At 46.0% G+C, this 23,153-nt stretch overlaps 1 protein-coding gene across 2 annotated transcripts in view; it reads left to right on the forward strand.

Moving 5' to 3' along the window:
• The first annotated feature begins 58 nt into the window (after window positions 1–58).
• LOC135378106 (protein phosphatase 1 regulatory subunit 16A-like) overlaps window positions 59–23,153 on the forward strand; it is a 241,484-nt gene continuing 218,389 nt past the window's right edge. For both annotated transcript variants that reach the window (XM_064610986.1, XM_064610987.1), the window contains exon 1: window positions 59–348. The gene's annotated coding sequence lies outside the window, so the exon portion shown is untranslated. The remainder of the gene's footprint in view (window positions 349–23,153) is intronic.

Below are 23,153 nucleotides of genomic sequence, written 5' to 3' on the forward strand. Positions count from 1 at the left end.
GCGCCGCTGTGGCGCTGTGGTAGGTGACAAAATTCAAATGAATGCTCAGAGATGGCAGCACCGCTTGTGACAGCTTCGAAAAATTCCTGCTACTTTTTTATTTTATTTTATTTTTTTCTATGAAGCATCCGCTGTGAAGGCGGTATGTCAGTAATTTTTCGGCGGAGCGAAAGTTTTGGCGGTGGGAGTCCGCTAGATTTTGCTCATGCCATCTTTCTTGTGCATGTAATGCAGCGTTAGACGAGTTGTGTTGTTTCACAGAAAGTGTGTGACAGACTGCTGTGGCATGAATTCTTCTGCAAGGGACTTTTGTGAGCCCTAACCCTAACAAAAAGGAAAGTTCGCCGGGTAAGTAGTGAACTTTTAACAAAGTTGACGTGATCCATTTGAACAGGCGGACGATTGTGTACTTGGTATGTTTTGGCAGGTATTGTATCGAAGTATGTTTCCAGAAATATTCGTGTTGTTTTATCGTCGATAGGTCAAGAAATGTTTCGCACAGGCTGCATGGTCGCTTGTCTGCAGGTGTTCGTTGGCGGAATGACATATTTGGTATTCATGTACTTGTGGCCTATATATCTTGCGTTATTTTTTTGTGCTCAAAGAAGTGTTATAACTGCGAAGTAGCCAGAAGCATTCATGTGTCTGGCTATTTCATTTTTGATAAAAAAATTCAAGCTATGGACTGCTTTTTTTTTCCCGCGACCTACTACCACCTGTAGCAGTGGTAGGCCGTGTATTTTTTTTTTTTTTTTTTGTTCACATTAATTTAGTGCCATGGAACCTATGTGCACCTTTTCGAGCCCCGATGTTTTCAACAGCACGCTCGCTCTGTAAAAGCAGTTCAAGTCACTGTGTGATGAAACAGGAGTTTCATTAACCGTCCGTTCACGCAGAGAAATCTAGTTGTCTTTTGATCCTCAATGGCACAAATACGGTGTACTAATTCTAGTGATATTGGGGCATGATTCACATGAACCGTTTCCGTACAGTATATTCCTCTGATGTGCGTACCAAGTTGGCTGGTCAACTTCGTAAGCACATCCTCCACAGCATTGGTATTTGGTATTTGCAAGAAGGTGTTTTCTAAGGTGTAAGATGGCACACATAACTCTGCAATACATCCGTTGCAAAACGTTTTCGCACAATCTGCACAAAACTTGTTGTACCGTGGGAATCAGATTTTGATGCGGAAAGACCTGTTGGGGAAATAGGTTGGTGGGAGGGAGAATCTGTTCTTGACACTGACAGTTGTATGGTACACGGTACGAGCTGCTCCCAAGGCCATCCGTTTTGCATGCACCGCTCGCGATCATCGTTTGTTCAGAAAAATCGTTTGTTCCATCGTTTGTCGGATATGTGTTTCTTGTAATCTACGACGTTTCCGTCGCCAGTGCCCGTTGCATTTGTTTGACCATTGTCGTACGTAACGAGATACCTTGTTTTCCCATTTCGTCGGTTTATCCTAAACTTTTCTTCGACTGAGTTACTTATGTGTTCTTTCACTCTCCCTGAAACTGCATATGTTCTGTGTCCCTGCGCCACGAAGAAGCAGAACAGTATATTTTCTTTCCAGCAGGGTTCCGGAGCGAACCGAAAAAAAAAAAAAAAAGACGTTAGTTTTGGACGAACCGGAACGGAACGAAAACTGAAACTAAATTTTATGCTCCGGAGGGAAGCCGAAAATATGTTTTCGGTTCAAATGAAAATTTGAACTATTTGGCCCTCAAGCGTACGTAGCGCAAGACCTCATGTGCACAATACATGGCATCTATCGGTGTTTGAGTAGGAAACTCCAGAAACCTCACATTACAACAATGTGCCACACCACAATACGGGCACCTTGTTTTTGTCTCTACAAGTCACATGGTAGGTCTTTGTAACCTCTCTCTTTATTTCTCTCTCTGTTGGGAAGAAGGAAGGGGATTATTTTCAGTGCAATCAATTCTCCTTATACCATGTGAAACTGAACCGGTTTGAACCGTTATTTTTTTTACTCCGGTACTGAACCGGAACTGAGCCGTTTTCTCTGAACCGAAACGAAGAACCTTTCGATTCGACACTCTGCTCTCCAGTGATTCGTATCAGATGATCGTGATCAGATGTTCGTATTGACACCTATTGATATCTAGCAAAAATTGAACCTTTGTTCTTAACATCACCTGTCGAATCGTCATTTATATTTGCGTTTTTCTTTCTTTCTCTTTGTTTCATTGCACGCTTTCAAGGACTTGCCATGCACGAGACACTGGAGGCAGACGCTTGAGTTGCTAACCATAAATATGTATTCAAAGAAGCCTAGCCTTCGGAGCCAGCCGTAACATCCCGACAGCTGCCATGCTGGGGTGCATATGTTGACAACTGTCCATGGAAAACAAACCAGTTTGAATATGTAGTCAACAAGCTCCTGATGTTTTACAAACTCTGTGATACAATTTGTCTATCACAGGGGTGCCGAGCTCATTCGTGTCCGCGGGCCGCATTTGAGCCATGGTGGAACTACGCGAGCCGTATAACACGGGTTTTCCGAAATAGATGACCCAACATAGAACTCGAAACGACATAAGACTTATATATTTGCGTTACTTAGTGTTGCTCAATCACAGGGCCAGCAATCCTTTTTATTTGCTGTGTACTGAGGAAACTTGGCACCTCTTGTTTTTACTATTGCGTCAACATCGGGTGAAAGTAATTGCACAGTTGCAATCTTAAGGACTGTGTTAAGGTGTTTGTTAGTTGTGAGCGTAACTTTGACTTATTCAGGTCCATCACAGAAGACACCCTGCTCGCAGACGTATGTTGACATGGTTGTTTCGCGACGTATAGCCGCGAATTATTATTATTAGGCATATGGTTGTACCGAACATGGACAGGTTTCTCTGCGACAATATACGTATCATCACCAACTTCAGCGAACTTGTTGTTATCGGTGCGTCGTACTACAGGTCAATCAGTTCCATTTGTAAGTCATCATGAACGTTGTCCACAACTGCGGAAAACGGCGAGCCAAAAGGCTCCGTTTCAAGTCTCCTCCCTCTGGTGGCATTGAAGGCAGCAATATTGCAAATCGGCCATGTAGGGTTTGTTCAGAAATTTGGTAAGAATGTACTAGTAATACCAATCAAGTAAAAATCAGACGCAGGGGAAGGTTTAGAGTGTCATCAGCGAAGACGACGAAAGTAACACAGAGACGGACACGGAACGTCGAACTTGCAACTTTTAATCAAATGATTAAAGATTGATTATGATTAAAAGTTGAAAGGTCGACGTTCCCTGTCTGTCTCGTGTTACTTTCGTCGTCTTCGCTGTTGTCATGCGCCAAATGGCCCCGTCGTCTGTTGTTTAGTGAGTCATCGGCTGTTACAGGTCAGTTGCAACAGTTTTCTATCAGGAACAAACGCAAGATAACCTCCACAAGTACAGAGCGGTATGATAACGCCAGGATCGTTCATGGAGCTTGGGCAGAAGATTTGTATTTTTTTGTTCGGGGGCCACTTGGGCACCCTTGGCCTATCATGTCTTGACTAAGTGGAGAATTCGCGCTTGTGCCATAAAGCACCAAACACCAAGTGGAGATCCTTTACTTTCGATTCGTTTATTTTTGTCTCGAAATAGTTTGTGGTCACTGTGTCATAAGCAGCCTTGTACAAGTATACTCAAAAAAGCATTTAAATTAAGTCACTGAATACAAGGAAAAAAAGTAACACGAGTAGAGAGCGAGATACTGCACATTGAAAAGCATTTGAGTACAGTACTATGTACTCACAAGAGTAACTCGTCACTTTCAAGATACCATCAAGTTACAATTTGTGAAAATCACCGTCAAACTAGTGCAAACAATGTGGCGGTAAAAACGAATCCTTTTTTGGCGATATATTCTTGGTGCATCCTCTCCTCCTCCCTCTCCCCCGTGGACATCTCGGCTGAAAACGTTTCTCTCGCGGACACCCGATGTTGTGCTCAGATGAGGAGGGTGAGCCAAAACGAACGTGAGCGGGCAAGCCACCTTAGCAATTACATCTTAGGTTTTAATCAGCTGTTCCTTGAAGACGCCCTCGCACGCTATGACTCTGTGAAACACCGGCCCTCGCCCCCTATAGCTTCTACAGACCCCAAGCATGCCCTTCAGGCCAACACATTTTCCGCGTATACACTAAACTTGAGGGGTGCCCGCGTCTGCAGGCTACGCAGCAGAAGGAGGGGGGTATCCCAGAATACCTGAGATGAAATGCATGCACATGCAAGTGGCATAGCGGCCAACCAAAACACACCAAGTTCATCTCATTCTCGACCTTCCTGTCTCCCAAATAAAATAAAATAATAATAAATGCGAGGGGATATCTTAAAAAATGAATACAGGTCACTTCCAAAAAGTATATAAGGTACTAATTAAACGCTGAATTTTAAAAGTATTTGTACGATACAAGGTTACTCCGAAAAGTATTTAAGGCAGAGTAACTTAATTGAGTAAGTTGCGTGCAAGTCTGGTGATAAACAGACTCACGCCTCGCTACGTAAAGGTACCACCTTGAGCTGGCTTTCTATACATTTACCATTTGAGTGAACGAACTCAAGATGAGCAAGTCATACATGCACTACCTTTGATAAACCGTATTGTGCGCAAACACCGGGAGTAAGACACGTTGGAGAAACGATTGACGACAGCTGCTGAATTTCATGGTCACTGCCTGTTGTACGCAGTTCATTTGCCCCAGGTTAGACAACGCGTATGCTTGGATGGAGAGTTCGTGGGGCCCCTTGTTATCCCGGACAAATGTAAAAGGCGGTTATTTGAACCAAAGCATTCAAAATTTTACACCAAAGGGAGTAATAGACGCGTCCGCCCTGCGCATATACGGAAGCCCATCTGACTCTGACAGGCAGGCAGGCAGCGCGGGAGAGGCCACGTGCTTACGAGGACCAATGGGAATGGCGAACTCTTGCTCCTCTGGCGTCAGAGCTTGACGCGTACGTGTGTTCCAGGGTTTGCAGCTCGCCAAGTCGAACACGTAGAGAAATAATTCTGTGTTCACTCAATTCTCTGGCGTACATCGTACGAGGGGCGTTCAAGTCAAACCGAGACTTTTCATTTTTCGCAAAATTAAAATGAACTTACAGGCGAGAAATTAGTTTTATTTTTCAACGTAATCTCCAGCTGGGCACTAATGCACTTGTCCCAGCGTTTCACGAGGGCTTCGATGCCAGCAGCGTAGAAATCCTTACCAGCGCGTAGCAGCCATGATCGGACCGCATTCTTGACCTCGTCGTCGCAGCTGAAGTGACGGTCCCCATGGGGGCCCAGTATACGGAAGACCCAGCGGCCCGAAGCGATAGAAATCGCTGTGGGCGAGGTCTGGACTGTAAGGGGGATGTGACAGCAACTCCCATAGTTGTGTGTCGTGAGATGCGCGGTATGCGGGCGTGCACTGTCCTGTAGGAGGAGGACTCCTTTGGTGATGAGGCCCGGCCGCTTTTGCTTCACCGCGTAAGCACATCCCTGAGAACCTGGCAGTAATACGCACTGTTGATGGTGGTACCACTGGGCAGGAAATCAACATGTACAACGCCAGCCTTGTCCCAGAAAACCGTGAATGTTCTCAGGAACTCTGACACATGGGCTCTGAGCCGCCCGGCCGGTATCGTCCTGCTCTGATGTACGGCCGTCTCGGAACCGTTTGCACCACTCAAACGCTTTCCTGCGGCTAAGTCTATCGTGGCCATACTGAGCCTGAAGTCTTCTGTGAGTTTCAGATGACTTTACGCCTTCATTCACGAGAAACTTCATGACAATTCGCTGTTCGATGTGCGCGCTCACCTAGCTCGTTGTCGGCCATCTTGTCCAGCATGTGTCTTCTGCTTTGCACAAACTTTGAACCACCACGTGGTGAACGCGGAGGGCTGTCGCGTGTGAAAATGACGAAAAAGAAATAGCGCGAGCCATTTGTACTCTCAGGAGACAAAGTCCCGGTTTTACTTGAACACCCCTCGTATAATGAACCACGTTGATCAAAGTCCCTTTAATCGAAGGCTCCCGTGATAAGTAAATCGGCTCGTGGAACAAATAAAGTGCCACTGAATGACAACTACATTGTCGGCCATTGCGTATCGCCAACGAAGAGTGAATGAAAGTACACGTATTCGCTGCCTTTCTCGTTGCTCTCGTATCTTTGAGACCTCCGTAAATGTTACGACAACGTTTGCCTTGCTGAAGATACGTTAGTTTATCGCAGAACCGGATGTGACACTACACCAGCCGTCTTCGCTGACTGAGCCTTCTTGTTTTTTGCATATACGCAGGAGGCCACGGAGGTAAGAAGTGTTTTTCTCCACGAGATCGGCCGTACCTTTGTTGATCTGGCGTTGAAGTGCGTTCTATGGTACACACGTGGCCACTGAGACATGTCGGCCTCCACGGTCGATTGGAATAGCGGCGATGCGTGCTGTTTTCTCTGGTTTTATTGAAGCTCGTTGTATCCGAAATATACTTTGTGATTAAACTTGCGAAGAAAATGTCCTAATTTTTTGTGAGATCCCTAGGATGCCTCTGTAGGATCACTATAAATCATAATTACGGAAGTAATTACAGAAAATCAAACTACAGCAGTTGCACGGCTAGAGGTGCGCTAGGGACTTGTTTGAGACTTAGCACGCAAACCGTGGTGTGAGCTATGCGGAGCAATGCAAGCGAAGGTTTAGAAGGAAATTTTAAACCGAAAGCATCGTATATGTTCGTGTCGTCCCTCCGTGTGTCCAAACTCAGGCTTTTACGTTATGGAGTTCATTCACCAGCTAGCCTGCATTTACGCCATTTTGTCAGCAGTGAAATGACCATTTACAAGTCAGGGTACTACAAGGCGCAGACGAAAATGATAACGTTGGGTATCGTTTGGCCTATGCAAATTTACTTTATTGCTACAAAATTTTTCACGCTCCCAACGATTGAGGGGTATTACATTTTTATTATGTAGAGTGTAATTTTCTGAAGTGATCCGAAAATATAGCTCTAGTCCTGCAAACGCTCGCTGAAGGATAGCTGATTTCACTCGAGCTTGCGTGCGTCCGTCGATGATTTCCTTAGTTCGTACTTCCTTAGGCAGTAGGCTTCAGTTTCGAGAGTTGAGAACATGTGGATCCTGAAAAGTACCGTAATCGTCGGAAGCACGCAAGCAAACTCAAACGCTGCGCGGCCATCAAACGTGGTCCACGGGCGCGGCGGCAAAGAGAAATCCTGATTCACGGAAAGGTTGCGGCATGTGGGTATAATTCTTGCATGTTGGATGGGGATGTTTGTAAATCTTACATGTTGGAAGTTGAGTGCGTGTCCGTGTTGGTATCATCCGTCCCTGTCGTTTTGCACTCGCAGCATGCGAGAAAACGATTAAAGAAATTGTGTAATTTCTCCGTCCCAGTGACTTTATTCTGTGTAGTGGAAGCCTTTCCAACCTCCGCGGTGGCAACCACGTGGCATGTTACGTGACAATGCACCGATCCCATAAGACGTCTTAATTACTCGCTTCTGAGCAGTTTTAATCTTTCGTAGTTGAACAGTTTATTCCACGACTTATCCAGCTCCCCTCACCCAGCACCCCCAAACACAAGTGCAATCTGGGGTTGTTCGTAGACCGACAAGGCCCCACAGAAGAAACCGCGTGCGCCTCAACCTTGAAATATTACCCCCCTTGTTTGGGAGAGGGACCAGTAAGGTCACTCCACGGGAGAGAGGGAAACGGAGCAGCTGCGCAGACAGCTGATCTACTCGCATAGCGTATTGAACCGGGCTGTGCATGACGCTGAAACGACACACTCGCGTTGGAATTTAGAGCAAGGATCGGAACCGAAACTGAACCGGAAACTGCTAAAAACCCGTATTTTTCGCTGAACCGGAACTGAACCGAACCAAACAGTTTTTTTTTCTCACGTTGAACCGAACTGAACTGAAATAAATTTAGGCGGTTACCGGTTCGTGAAACGGTTCAGACGTGATGTGCGTTGTGAGAGATCGGAACTACGATTTACACCGCGGAGTGAGCCGCGTTGCCAAACAAAAACAAAACTAAACTGCAACCCAAGTAAGCAGGTATTTCCTCCTCGCAACCTATTGCGTTCATTCAGTCGTGTGAGTTTTGAGGTGGTCCTTTTAGCCGGTTGTAAGCTTCCTTGTACGCGATTTTTGTCGTCCAGCAACCTCAAGTGTTCATTTTGGGCTGTGAAAATAACGGCAGTCCCTGAGCAGGATGTAACAGGGTGTATACGATGTGTGAACATAACGAGTACAGTATGCTACCATAACGTTGCACCTGAAATGCAGATCTGCAACACGCAGTGTTGCTGTGAACCACTGCTGTGTCGGCAACAACAAAAGTGCGTTTGTGTTATTTCAAAATCGTAAGGATGTGCTTGCTTTTAACCCCTGGCAATCTGCTCAAAATTCACTTTGCTGATCCGGTTCGAACCGGTTTAAGCCGGCTAAGCGCTGCTGCGGAGCTGAATCCGAACTGAACAAAAAAAAGAAAAATAACGGTTCCGACGTTCCGATCCTTGATTTAGAGAGCGTTACTGCGCTGCATTTTTCGTATGCACTCAATAAAAATTTGGACGCGGACGTCCAACAAAATGAAATAAAAATCGTTGCCCATCATTTTTGGCGTGATTTGTCGCTATATGTTGCGAACAAGTGGGTGGGCAACTCAGGGCGTGCACGCGGTCACGCCCAGCTCCGGCTCCTTCACTGCAGGTGTAGAGAATAGATATAGTATGTACAGGGCACTACGTTGAAGCCGCCTGCGGATCAAAGTAACGGTAACAGTCGTGATGAACGAATGAAGGGATGAAAAACAGCAGTGATATGCAGTAGTGAACTAGCTTATCTTCTTTGCTGCGATACAGTGGTTGTTCGCTTTACAGACCCCGAATAATTATGCAAACAATCGAAAGTATGTCTCGATTCCCGAGTCCCCCTAGTTCCCCCTACCTGCCACGAGCCGACCCACGCAAATCCGAGAAGAGAATAATATATGGGAGGGGTGGGGGTGGGGGGACCAGTGTGACGATCGCGAGAGTGGCGAGAGTTCTTGCGTCTGTCTACACTCTTGAATGACTTTCAAAGTATGAGCGTATCACAATACTTCCAATCTGGTGACAGGGACTCATTGGTCATAACAGCCTATACATGTAATCGCATTGCATTGTGAACGTTCAAATCAATTAGCCTAGATTTGCATCTCTCATCTTGCGGTGTGCACAATAGCCATCTCGCAATAGAATGTGTGTGTTGGCGCACCCAGGAATAGCTGGGGGCTGAAGTGGGGTGGGTTTTCGTATCGAACCCCCCTTACCTTGAAGGTCTGGCTACGCCACTGCGTACAACAGTTCTATCGCACGTTCCATCTCAAATCGAACAATCCGGTACACTTGATGTCTCGAATGAACGGGAAAAAAATATATGTTGAAGCCATCGGTGAGTTAGGAGAAATAAACGCTTTCGAAATTCTCTGCGCTGCGCGGTTCGGGAAATAGGAGAGGAGGAAAAAACTGCCTCTCATCAGACGATGTCGTCGCGCGCATGTTTGAGCGTTCCCTACAAGGCTATTTCTTGTCGCATTGTAGTAATATCTTGCTCTGGCTTTAGACCACCTAGGGTACAATAGGCTCCTGCGTCGGCAGTGCTGTGTCGCTTTTTGTTCCTCTACAAAAAAATATAAAAGTTGACTCAAAGCGCCGAAAAGCACGATATTCACTGCAACTTTGCGGTCGATGTGAAAAACGGACAAGATTGAGCTTTATGCCGTTCAACTTGTCATTCATGCGGCTATCGAATTATATATAATTTGTTGATCTACTCTGTCAGGAACGTAAGCGATACTTCTTTATGTAGCACCATACCACCGAAAAATGACGAATTTCGGAAGCCTTTATCTAAAAAACCCCACCAAAAACTTGCCTCGAAAATTTTATATGTCGTAGATAGACCCTTAGACTATGCACAGAAGAAAAATCAGAATTCGGACTTGATCGGTAGGCGCACTGTGAATTTTTTGCCGGCACTATACGCGGAGCACATCTAAGCGGTGGCACCGTGTCCTGCGTTGCAAAATCGAATTTTCCAAAGGGACTTTCAAGTTCTGCCTTTACATAAAAATTAATTGCTATCGTTTGAAGCCGTTCTGAGCGTTTCTGTTCATAACAGTGTTGTATTCGCTGAATATAGATTATGGAGCAGCCAGATGTGCTCACATTTTTTGCGGGATGACACACATGCATCGCAAGCGCTGAGAGCCCGTGAAGAACAGAATGTTTTTGAATACTTTTGCGTCTTTGTAAGAGGTATATTTGTCCACAGTGGTCATATACAATCACATTTACAGTACACAGAATAAAAGCAAATTGACTGCGAAGAAGACAAGGTAACGAAGGTAAGAAGATGCAGAACATTCCAGGTGGATGAGAGCGCTCGTGTCATGAACTGCTTTAGGCAGTTGTAGGTGCCACTTTCCTTACTGTTACTTTTGATGGCAGGTTCTTGTCAGATTTTTCCCAAAGGAAAGACGAACGGAGCCCTCTCACAGGTCGCACAGATTTCCATTGCTTTTCTTTGGTCCTTCTGAACTTCTCTACGTCGCCGCGCGGCAGGTGAAAGAGGGATACCCTGTGCAGCTTCGCCGCTTCAGCGCTTGCGATGCATGTGTGTCATCCCGCAAAAAATGTGAGCACATCTGGCTGCTCCATAATCTATATTCAGCGAATACAACACTGTTATGAACGGAAACGCTCAGAACGGCTTCAAACGATAGCAATTAATTTTTATGTAAAGACAGAACTTGAAAGTCCCTTTGGAAAATTCGATTTTGCAACGCAGGACACGGTGCCACCGCTTAGATGTGCTGCGCGTATAGTGCCGGCAAAAAATTCACAGTGCGCCTACCGATCAAGTCCGAATTCTGATTTTTCCTCTGTGCATAGTCTAAGGGTCTATCTACGACATATAAAATTTTCGATGCAAGTTTTTGGTGGGGTTTTTTAGATAAAGGCTTCCGAAATTCGTCATTTTTCGGTGGTATGGTGCTACATAAAGAAGTATCGCTTACGTTCCTGACAGAGTAGATCAACAAATTATATATAATTCGATAGCCGCATGAATGACAAGTTGAACGGCATAAAGCTCAATCTTGTCCGTTTTTCACATCGACCGCAAAGTTGCAGTGAATATGGTGCTTTTCGGCGCTTTGAGTCAACTTTTATATTTTTTTGCAGAGGAACAAAAAGCGACACAGCACTGCCGACGCAGGAGCCTATTGTACCCTAGGTGGTCTAAAGCCAGAGCAAGATATTACTACAATGCGACAAGAAATAGCCTTGTAGGGAACGCTCAAACATGCGCGCGACGACATCGTCTGATGAGAGGCAATTTTTTCCTCCTCTCCTATTTCCCGAACCGCGCAGCGCAGAGAATTTCGAAAGCGTTTATTTCTCCTAACTCACCGATGGCTTCAACATATATTTTTTTCCCGTTCATTCGAGACATCAAGTGTACCGGATTGTTCGATTTGAGATGGAACTAGCCGCGTGTCATGCTTCACAGATACGCTGTTCCACTACCTTATTTGCGTGATGAGAGGAGGGTTTTAAAAGGCAAACCAAGAAAGAGAGCTTCATATGCCTGTATTCCTTACTGCATTGAAAGCGCTGAGCGCGGTGATTTCGATTTTGGGCAAGAAAATTACGTTAACCTAGTGCAACCCTGTTTTGTTATCCCATCCCAAGAGAAATTCATAGAGTTTAGTACAGCCCATTTGAGAACTAGTTAGGGCACTTTATACAGCAGAAACATTTGGTACAAAATAAAAGCTTAGTACGATTGCAGGTGTTGCTATGAAACCCGCTGTTATACTCACCGTTACGCACTGGTATGGCATGTGATTTTTCTCAGCTCGGTGAACCTGAGTTTTCGTTATTTGAGCATCTCCCACATAATTGTCACGTTAGGTTGCACTGCATTTCATGTGACTGTTTACCAGAAGATAGTCCGCCTCAGATATGCCCCTCAGACTGTGCACTCTGACCGTTTCAATTGTTTAGTGCGAGGACACTTCATGCTCGCCTTACAGTCATCTTCCACAGGTTCCCGGAGGCAGAAATGACTGCTAGCCACCAAGAGAAATGATAAGTCCAATGCTGATACAGCAAAGATGTGTTCACTGCACTTCAAAGAGACTGATTTTGTCCAAACGTGCAAAATGGAAGACTGATCCTCTGCGAATTTGTCGCGCCATCAGTCTTCACGTTCAAGAAGAAGCAAGAGATGAAACTACCAAAGGAACGCGTAGTAGTGACTCAAAACTATCGATAGGACATCGACGAGAAACTATAGATAGTTTTAGGATAATTGACCATGGATATTTGTCACAATCGTACTAAGCTTTTATTTTGTAGCCAATGTTTCTGCTGTATACAGTGCACGAAATAAATGGACTATGGAAATAAATGTCTTAAATGGACTGTAGTAAACTGTCTAAATATCTCATGCGACGGGATAAAAGCGCAGCGTTGCACTAGGTTAACGTAAATATCTCTCCCAAAACCGAAATGAACGCGCTCCAATGTTTTATATGCAATAAAGAATACAGAAACACTCTTACCTTGCCGACCTTCTATTTTGAACCCCTCGTCTCACCACGTGAATAACATAGTGGAACAACACATGTGTGGGGCAAGACACGCGATAGAACAGCTGCACGCGTGACTCGTGTGTATGACTCGGGTCGGTTAGGGAGCCTCAAACATGGCGAAATTCCGGAGGTTTCCTTGAGCGCTACAAGAGGGCGCAAGTGGCCCTCTGACGCTCTGTACTCCATGCGCTCGTGATCGGCGCGGTTTAGGCTCATTTGCATAGCAAAATTCGGCTATGGATATTTCAACGCACGTGCTCGCTTCGGTACTTTTCAAAAATGGAATGACTCACCGAGGGTAGTCTCCCATTCTGCTACCTCGGTTTTGCCCGAAATCTCGTAATTGAGTTAATTAATGAATTTTAGGCAATTAGTCATCTTGTCCAGTAGTTGTAGTTCATGGTCTCTTTGAGAGGATGTCCGCCTGGCCGTGTAACTTAACTGCAAAAATGGCATCTCTGGTGCTCCGTTAGCTTTTTTTTTTTTTTTTTTGTAAAGAAAGCTGTAAAGGAAAAATAACAACACCCTGTATGACACCCGAAAAGCAAGGGTGTACTAGTACACCCTGCTGTAGGGAGTGGTCTGTGCAAGATGCTGTATTACTTTGGTAGATAGGAAGTACGAGCACGTCAGCACGTCCCAAGAGCTTTCTGTTGAGGCTTACTTGTACTTCCTCTTAGCTTGCTTCCTTGGAGATTCCTCGTTCAATCTGCAGGGTACACGTGGATGAAGCTCTTGTGTACATTGCTGTGCTCTTATACAAACATACAATATGAACGGAATAATATTTACCAGAGTGACTCACTACAAAATGTATGGGTGCCTGTTGCTTGGTGCATATCAGCCTAAGTGCCTGCTAAGTCCTGTACTCACTGGTCTGTGCAAAGTTGTCAGAAGATGTGCGACATATACTACAAAAAGCCAAGCTAAAAGCAAAGTTCTTGAACAAAAGGTATTGCACGCATACATAAAGTGAGTGCGCATACACACGAAGAGACAAAGGGAACTGCGGAACAAAGGACAATAAATATTGGGCACTTGCATTAAGTGCCCACTGCTGTTATAAAGCAAACGGAGAGAGATGTTAGCTCAGTGGACGGCGCGTAGTGAATGGTATATGTCTAGTACAGGCATAACAGTCACTTACGATTTCGTACCATCATCATCATCATCATAATCAACTGTGAGCAGGGCTGGGCAGTATTACAAATACATTGTATTATAATACCGTTACTGTAATACTTTAGAGTATTTGTATTACGTATTATAATACAAAAAAATTCGAGTATTACTTGCATTGTATTACTGCAAACCTCGTAATACTTATGACATGTCCTGCCAGAGGTGATGAGTCTTACAGGTGTATGCTTTCGGTACCATTCCAGTCCTACGAACACGACCTAGTTCTGCCAACAGAGGATCACACTTCAACGTGCAACAAACTGACTCAAATTTCTGAGAAACTTCTCCACTCTGGGTGAACAACCCGGAGCCCTTAAGGGGTGATGTATCATAGAATGGAGCCAGGGTCGGTGCGTCAGAAAGTAAGGCAGAAAAAAAGGGGATTATAGACACAAAACACCTGCGTCCCGCGAGAGAATGCCCTGAGAGCTGTCAGTCACTTCGGTGACCGGACCGGTGGCTTCAGAAATATGTCTGGGATTCCTTTTCTAATAACGGTCTTCCACGGCACAAAAGTATTACTAGTATTACTTAAGTAGTACAGGGAAGTAATAGTACTATGTATCATAATACTTGAAAATAAAATGTATTGTGTATTAGTAATATAATACAATTTTTTAGCAAGTATGTATTTGTATTATAATACAAATTTTGAGTATTCCTGCCCAGCCCTGACTGTGAGCCTCTCTGCAGTGACGCTGACGGTTTCTCTTATTATTGTGCCCCTGCGTTATAGGCATGTGATTGTTGGGTGGGCCTCACCCTCATCTGGATCCTGAAGATAAAAGAGATTACACATTTCACAGAAGATACGTGGGTTTGGACTGCAGCATGCATCCCAGCAAGATCTGCCGTGCTGCCAGCTCTAAAACGCACTAAACACATGTTCTCACTCACGTATACTTCAGCTCAGACAAAAAAAGAAGGGCTTACAACTATGCTTGCACCAATTCACAATCTAAAAGAAAAAAAAGAAGAAAGTAAATAAGGCCTGCACCATACCAGACAAGAAGTACCTGCACAGTACTGCATTTTTTATAGGGGCAAAGATCCTGGACACTGTTCCAATTAACACGAAATCATAAGTCACAAAATGGCACCACAGCTTTTCTAGTTAACCACATTGAGAAACCATATACTAGTAATACCTAGCATGACAGCGCAACAGCTATGATTAAATTCAATTTTGTGAACTGCATCCCATTTATTAAACCACACAAGCACACAATTCAATGATTAACAACATCGCCATTTGGTTCCAAACAACAGCAACGCTGCGTGTATGTGGTGCTATGGATGTCATTGTTCGGAACAACTTTGTATTGATCTTGGAAGGCATTAACACATTGTTTGCCTTCCTCTTTGTGTGGTTGCCTTTCCCCCCTTCTTCCTTGTTTCTTCCTAAAGCTCCCCTTCATGAGGCCTTGAGAGTATTGAACAAGTAGGTAAAGCAAGTATTGACCATGAGCATTTATTCAAAGAATGTATGTTACCGAAACCGAAATTTGCATATCAGCTTTACTAGAAGACATGGCTGATATTCCTTGGGAATCCTGGCACGAACACTTGAATGGCAGAGCAAAAATTCGCAGTCTCCCTGCTGCTGATGCAACGAGGAGTAATGCGATAGCAATCGATAAACGGCTAAGAAAATGCGGGGATAATTTTAAATTGGGCGTAATGGTTTGCTGATATGGGTCAGATGTAGGAGCAGAACTGCACTCTTAAAAAAAGGGTGTACTTTAACTCATTTTTTTGCCACATATATAACACCCTTTTGGAGAGTACAATTACTCTCTAAAAGGGAGTCTCCTCACTCCGTCAAGGGAGTAGCATAACACCTTTCTCCCTACTGGAGAGTAATATTACTCTCCGGAGGCACTGGAGGCACTCGTTCACCAGCTTGTGAATTCCCTCATTGCTTGTGAAACACACTGAGGCTTGCGTGTACCGCGAACGGTGATCTTTTTAGACTTGTCTATGGTGTTGCAAAGCAAAAGGCGCAAGAACTGCCTGGAAACGAAGCAACATTGCCGGTGTATTGTGGTAAACAACGTCGTCACCACCTTAGCGTTCAATTTCAACACATGTCCGCTAAATGTAAGAACACATGAACTGGAGCACATAATCATTTTTCCCAATCTTCAAATACGGCATACCCGCTGCGAGCACGAGCGTGAAGATTCCAACGAAGCAGGTTCGAAAGTTGCTGCTTCATAATCCAACTGTCAAACTTCTCCCGTGCTCAGAACCACACACCACAGATTGACATGGCCCGGCCCGCAGGCTCGGGCCGGGGGCTTTCGACCCCGGGCCGGGCCTCACCAGCCTTTATAACGATTCCCTTTGCTACACACAAGAACAGAAAATGAATAAAGACAAAAGATGTCCACCGCTGTCTGTCTCCTAGCCTATACGCTTAGCTCTGAATGCTCAGCGAAGAGAGACGGAGCCGTTTGAGGAATACTGATTTTTAAAGGAATAGAACCCTCATTATCCAGTACGGCTGATTACGATGATATTCCGCAACTCGGAGAAAAACTGGTTCGCAGTGTGCCTTCGCAGTCTCGCGAAGTGCAGAAACAGCGAAAGGAGCTTCGGCGCAGCTGGCTATGTACTTCAAGTATTGTGAACAAGCTCTCACCACCGTCGCACCGAATAAAGAGTGCAATGTATGCATGTGTCGATGCCAGAAATGTGTAATCGAATCAACTCGTAGGGGGTTTGAGATATGTGGGAGGTACGAATCGTTTGTCTGTTTGCAGTTTAAGCTGTAACGGATTCCGGCAAGTTCCGATCTGCGTACCGCGCGGGGCTGTTCTTTCTGTGGCGCTTCCGGGCTGGGATTGGTTTCGTTTCTAAAGGTGCGGGCCGGCCGAAAAATGGCGGCCCGTGTCAATCTCTGCAACACAGTACCAACACCATCTAGATAGAGAAAGCCTCCTTACCCGTCGACGTGACGCAACAACTAAGAGTCAGCCACTCGGGATCGTGTTTTCAACGGCGGTAGCCAATCACGAACGTGCTTTCAGCAGTCGTAGCCAAGGAGACGAACCACCGTCGTCTGCGAGCAGTGATTGAACGTCCCCGCGTACTTAATGGGACATCTTTAAAATAAAGCTCAAAACAGTCCCATGTCTTTCTCAAGACTGATCTTCTGGAAAGCGTGTTGCACTTCTTTGTCTACCGACTCAGGTCTACGGGTTCCAACTTGGTTGCAATCATATGCGTGTTCTTGAATTCGCAGAACGGCGACACGCGTAGCAGACGAATTCTGACTTTATATGTCCACGTAGCAAAGGAGAGAGAGGAGGCAATAAGCAGGCCTTCTGTATCTATATGGCGTTGGCAGTACCGAGGCTAAACAGTGCGTCCGCGTTGTGTTCAGAAATGCACAAAACTGAAGTATCTCCCCACAGTGTCTCGCGTCGGCTTCTCAAGTTCTCATTCCCTCGTACAGGCCGTCCATTCCGCTCTAGGCAGGGTGTACTTGGGATCATGTACGCCCTTGTCCGCTGTACAAGGAACGGAGGGTTTGGCGTAGGCGTTCTGTTATACCTCTCAATCCGGCTTGGGGGGGGGGGGGGGGGGTAGCAAGCAGGTGCTGGGTTATGTACTGCACTGTTTTACACCCCGACAACACTCTTATTTCTTAATGTATGTTACATCGTGTACCTAGCTTGGATCTAAAATATTAGCGAGTCTTTTCAGCTAACCATAGCTGGCAAACCAGTCGTGTCGAAGGTAGATGGCTTGACCGGATCCAGGACAATTGCTCACCGGACAGTTGCTCACCGGACAATTGCTCACCGGACAGTTGCTCACCGGACAGTTGCTCACCGGACAGTTGCTCACCGGACAGTTGCTCACCGGACAGTTGCTCACCGGACAGTTGCTCACCGGACAATTGCTCACCGGACAATTGCTCACCACAGAACCGCTGAAGCCGGACAATTGCTCACCGCCTCTTTCGCCGCACTTATATGTAATTTTATTTCGCGGTTTTATGTGATGTGATTTTATTTATCGTTTATGGTGCTCATATACTTGGCTTTTTATTTGTTAGCTGAACTTGGGTGTACCTCGAAATAAAGTGATCGAAATCCCCATTTCAAAACAAACTACTGTAAATAAATGTTATCTGGCTATACAATGCTCAGTTGCGCGCGGGAAACTGCCAACAGCGAACTTAGACTAACCTGGACATAGCGGTGCAAACACTGAACTTGGACCAACCTAAAAATAAACTAACCACCGTACTGTTCAGTCGTCTCCGCCCTACTAAGCCTAACGGGTGCTAAAATGTGGCTTTCGTCCGCTAAACCGACTTGGACAGATATAGAAAATTCGTTAATTTTAGTGGTTAAATAATGATGTGATTTTAAATCTTCCCCGTCTCGTGTCTTGGAAGATCCTGGTGACGCAGGCATGAGCGTACCGAGAGGGGGACAAGGTCACTTTGTAAAATTGCGCACTCTTTATTCATAGGTCATGATTTTTTTTCTCAGAGTCATCCTAATATGAACCTGTGAACACCCGCACAGTCCGCAGCGTCCGTCTCCAGGGAAGGAGGTGACGTGGTTGCACGCTTTGCCCCCCTGGAAACACTTTGCTGCCCCCCCCCCCCCTGGGAAATAATCCTCTAGGAACGCCCCATGGACAGAGATCCTGACAAAGACTCCTCAGGTGTGCCTTCAAGTGGACGACCTCTCGCCTCACCCTCTTCACTGGTGGATTCCTAGATCTATTTGAAGCAACTTACACAGCTAAAAAAGAAGTTCAGCTAACATAAAAAAGTCAACCGCCATAAACGCGAAATAAAATCACAATTTTAGTGTGGTGAAAGAGGCGGTGAGCAATTGTCCGGCCTCAGCAGTTTTTGGTGAGCAATTGTCCGGTGAGCAATTGTCCGCGCCCGGCTTGACCTAGAGGTAACATTGTTGAAGTTGTGGCTTTAGAAATATTTTCCTATAAATTAACGAGAGTAGATATTCTCGTTTGAGGCATCTTTATTTTGCGAGCCATCACGAACGTGAACGACGCACGAAATGCAATTTTTTGCCGTCTTCTAATATCTGCAGGGAAGATACCAGCCAAGATATATTTCACGCGAACAATTCTTTGCGGCGCTATACGTCTTTAAAAGTGTACGGAGAATCCCATGGAGGCTGAAGGGTGTCGCGCCTTGTTAATACCAGACACTCGGAAGATTTATGTCCGATGTGCGTTTCGGGTTAAGCTTAGCGTTTGAGTCGACAAAACGACAATTTCATAGGCATTCTCCATCCCACCTCAGGGTAAATGACCAGTAACACAGATGAGAGTTGTTTTATCAAGTGGACTCGAGACACTGGCTCCTTGTGAGTACAAGCTTCCCAAGTAGAACAGTCTTCCGCTCAAAATACCTACAGGCACGATGACGCGGTTCGAATTGATACGAACCACCATTGTTCTGATCCGGATCCGAAGCTGGACAAGTGTTGAAGCATTCTCGTCAAACTGGTTCGAAAACCGAAACGGAAAAGATTTCAGTTCGACCTCCTGATATATGGATGCATCGATGTTTTTCCTTCGACCTGCGATAAATTGCCGTAGAAGCAGAAAAATATATGAAATTGTGGGAAGGCGTATTGCCGTAGCATTCCTTTTCTCATCACTATGTGGTTTTCTTAGGGACAACGATTCTCAATTTCCATTCTGGCCCGGCCCGTCTCACTATGTTAGGCGTGGATGGATGGGTGGAAGGATTCAGGCGCGGATCTAGAGGGGGGGGGGGGGAGGCCCGGATGATTATGACCCCCCTTTCAATTTCTGTCGTCACATGCTGCTTCAGTTGACCCTACGTAGTGCATGTAACATGCTGTCCGAGCCTGGACCCCCCCCCCCCCTCTCCCCTCAGAAAAATCGCGGATCCGCCCCTGGATGGATTTTTATTGAAACGCTGTGTGTACCTTCTCCGGCTGTGAAATTAATTTGGGAGATAACTGAGTAAAAGTCATTAGCAATGTATGTGCAGGTGCCTTGGGTTATAATGTCGAGAGCGTGTCGACTTATGTTTAACACGACTGTAGGAACGCGTCCTTATCTCTTTGGTGTCATTTGTCCTTCCCAGACAAGTTATGCAGGTGTAAACAATTCACTTTCTCTTTTGTTATTATTTTTACTGTACATGGCTCGTAGTGACTATAGCATTTACAGTTGCCTTGTCTTCTTCTTTCAAGGAAGGTTTCCATTCACGGGCGGTTATCTTCTTCCTCTTGTTCGTCTCTGACTCTGTGTTCCTTGCCGGAGTCCATTGGAGTTGTGCTAACCTCAATAGCGATCGCCTGACGACATGGAGACGGAAGCTTTTTGTTTTACCGAACACTGCGCGCAGCTCGAGCGTCGATCACCATCATTAATCCGTTCTTTCTGTCCTGTGTGTCTAAGAGCTGTCACGCGAAAAGAGATCGAAGGGGACATGGTTGCCCTATTATTCTGGCTCCGGCAACAGTAGTTGAGGAACAGGGCAAAGTAAGTGTCTGCGTCTTCTACTGCCGAAGCTGGATGGGGGGGGGGGGGGGGGGGGGGCTCTCTTCCTGAACCGGCGACGCGCATCTGCCATTTAATGAGTCCGAAGCACAATGCTTCGTTCACGATCGTAATTTTGCAGGTGACTGATGCAGCAGCACAGAATGAGCTCGCCTGGGAGGCGCCATCCTGTCTGAAGATGTGTGCTTTAGTTGCAGTTTCACGCGCAGGTGTTACTCGCTCCTGTGCTAGGTTAGATAGCAAGAAAGCAAAATCCCCCGTAAATACCTTCTTCACGCTAAGATTGTGCGCAGTTTTTACAATCTTTCGGGAAATTGCTGTCGTGTTCGATGTTTCATCGCATACAAGCATGCATCCATACGCCGTGTTTCTGGTTATAATCGGCTTGTCACATGTCGGATTTACCTAGTTATCAATCTCGGACAAACCCTTAGATGAGGTCAATAAATTTAAAAATGGTTGCTGTAAGACTCAAATGAGATGGCATTAGTCAAGAATACCAGGCCGATTTAGTATGGTGGTCAACGGTTTATTGTCCGTAAGCTCCCAGCCTCGAGCTCTTGTTCGTCGGTGTCACGCACCCAGTCTGTCGTCGTTGCGGCTCGCATGCCCTTTTCTTGGCTTGGTCACCTGACCGCCTCATCGTCGGAGCCCGTCATCTTCTTCACTCCTGACTGCATTCTTATTAACTGTTTGCTTAAGCTACCTTAACCAACTGTATTGTTGTTGAAAATGTAGAGATAGTCTGTGTAGACCAGGTCTGTGTGTCACCTCTCACCACGAGTGATCTCCGGACATGACTTTCTTGCAGGCGATTCGAGCTCAGCGAAGAACTACCTGAATAGGCGTGTGCCTTCGCTCTATAAATACCCAAAATGCAGAAATATACCCTCCAAATGTGGGATAGTGAAATGTTCCTCTGAAACGCACTGTTCTTGTGGATTCGTGGCATTGCGTTTGAACGCAGGTAGGGACATGCAGAGAAATTTATTCTTCGTTCAGGCATAGATATGCAGGCGTACGCAGGACGCCGTGACAGGCTGATATGCATAATATATTCTTCATAATGTTGTGCGTCAGAGCAGCGATACGCTCGGGTGAAGGTGCGCGAGCAGTAGGCGCGCGTCTTCGTCGTCGTTGCATCACTCGGTGGTGGTGGTGGTGGCGGTGAAAGGGTTCGCCGTGTTGTCGGCCTCACAGAGGTGGGCAGCGTCACGACTAACGCCCTGGGGGAATGTGCGTCCGGCGCCGGTTTCTAAAGAAACTGTGCCGACATATGTCTCAAAGCGTCCGAGGAAAACACAGGAAAAACCCCAGACAGCACAGCCGCCACCGGGTTTCGAAACCGGGTACCTCCCAGCCTCGACGTGGCATTACTCCCCATTCCGAAGGCTGGTCAGGGTAATTCAAAAATGGGGGACACCAATGTGGACGAAGATGGATATGTATATAAGGTAGCTGATGTTTGCTGTTCTGCCACACGGGTGGGCAGATCCAGACGCCGTCCCAACTCTGCATTCGAACGTATAGACATTGTCATCAAAGCTGCTTACTTGGCCCTCGTCGTCGTCCTCTGTATGGTCTTCATCTCGCATCATCGATTCGTCAGGGTTGAGGCGCCCATGCCCATGAACGTCCTCGTCATTGAGCGAAACGGATATATGATACACGGATACTACTTCACGGCAGCGGATCGGGATGGGCGATGACACCTCGTTGTTGGCTAGCATGTACAGTGAACCCTCGTTAATATGACCCCCGATAATCTGACATACGTGCTTTACGACCATACTCTTGTGGAACAATGCTGTGAAACTCCTGCAAATCTCCCCCGTTAATATGACAATTCCGCATTATGACCAAAATTTTCGGGAACGACCATGGTCATAATAACGAGGGTTCACTGATAGCAGGCGTATCGCTGCACCTAAGCCGAACGTTAGCAGGCGGAACAGCGAGATAGTCGGGTGAACATTAGGATGAAGAATGCATTTCTTATGCTCAGTGGCCGTGGTGCATTTATTCGTACACGGGCCATAGGCGCGTGTCTTCCTCGCCGCCGCAAAATATATCCGAAACGAATAATTGTAATTGGGAGTAGATTTACACGGAATGTGAGTCCGCCTACACATGTGTGGCTACATGCTGCCCGTGCCGCAGGGTATAGGACTGAGTTTCTCCCCGGCACACGGAATGCTTACATCCCCCATGCACATTGCTACCGTCTTCGGCCGGGATTGAACCCGTAATCTTGAGCTGAGCTACCGACTGTGCTAACGAGGCCGGCAATTCGAAACGAATTATTACAAGCAGCAATGATACGATGTTATTCGACGTTGTTTAATGAAAATGCGCAAAACTTCACAAACGTTCAAATGGCGTGCCCCTCAGCTGATCAACAGGTTCAAATTTTCTACAACAGTCCTTCTCTCCCATCGAGTGGCCCTTGGATATTTTTGTAACGCGTCCTTCACATAGCATACCGGTGGCGTCCAAGGTGTGACCTCTATGGTGACGGGGGAAGTGAATCTGTGTTCAGCCCACTGAGGAGGAAGTCAAGCTTGGCAATTCGTTTGCGATCTGCCGCAGAGAGGTTGTGCGCGGAATGTGCAGTAATGCCAAATTTTGCTTTCCACTTCATTAAAAACAAATCTACGAAATGTCAGTCGGGCAACTAGGGGTCGGGAGCCAATTGTGTCCCCGCGACTGCTGTTTCATGTTCCACTGGTGCAACACTCTTAAGGTTGTCTTTGAGACGAGTGGCACAAATATAAA

Source organism: Ornithodoros turicata, chromosome 1 (genome assembly GCF_037126465.1).
Source record: "Ornithodoros turicata isolate Travis chromosome 1, ASM3712646v1, whole genome shotgun sequence".
Lineage (NCBI taxonomy): Eukaryota > Metazoa > Arthropoda > Arachnida > Ixodida > Argasidae > Ornithodoros > Ornithodoros turicata.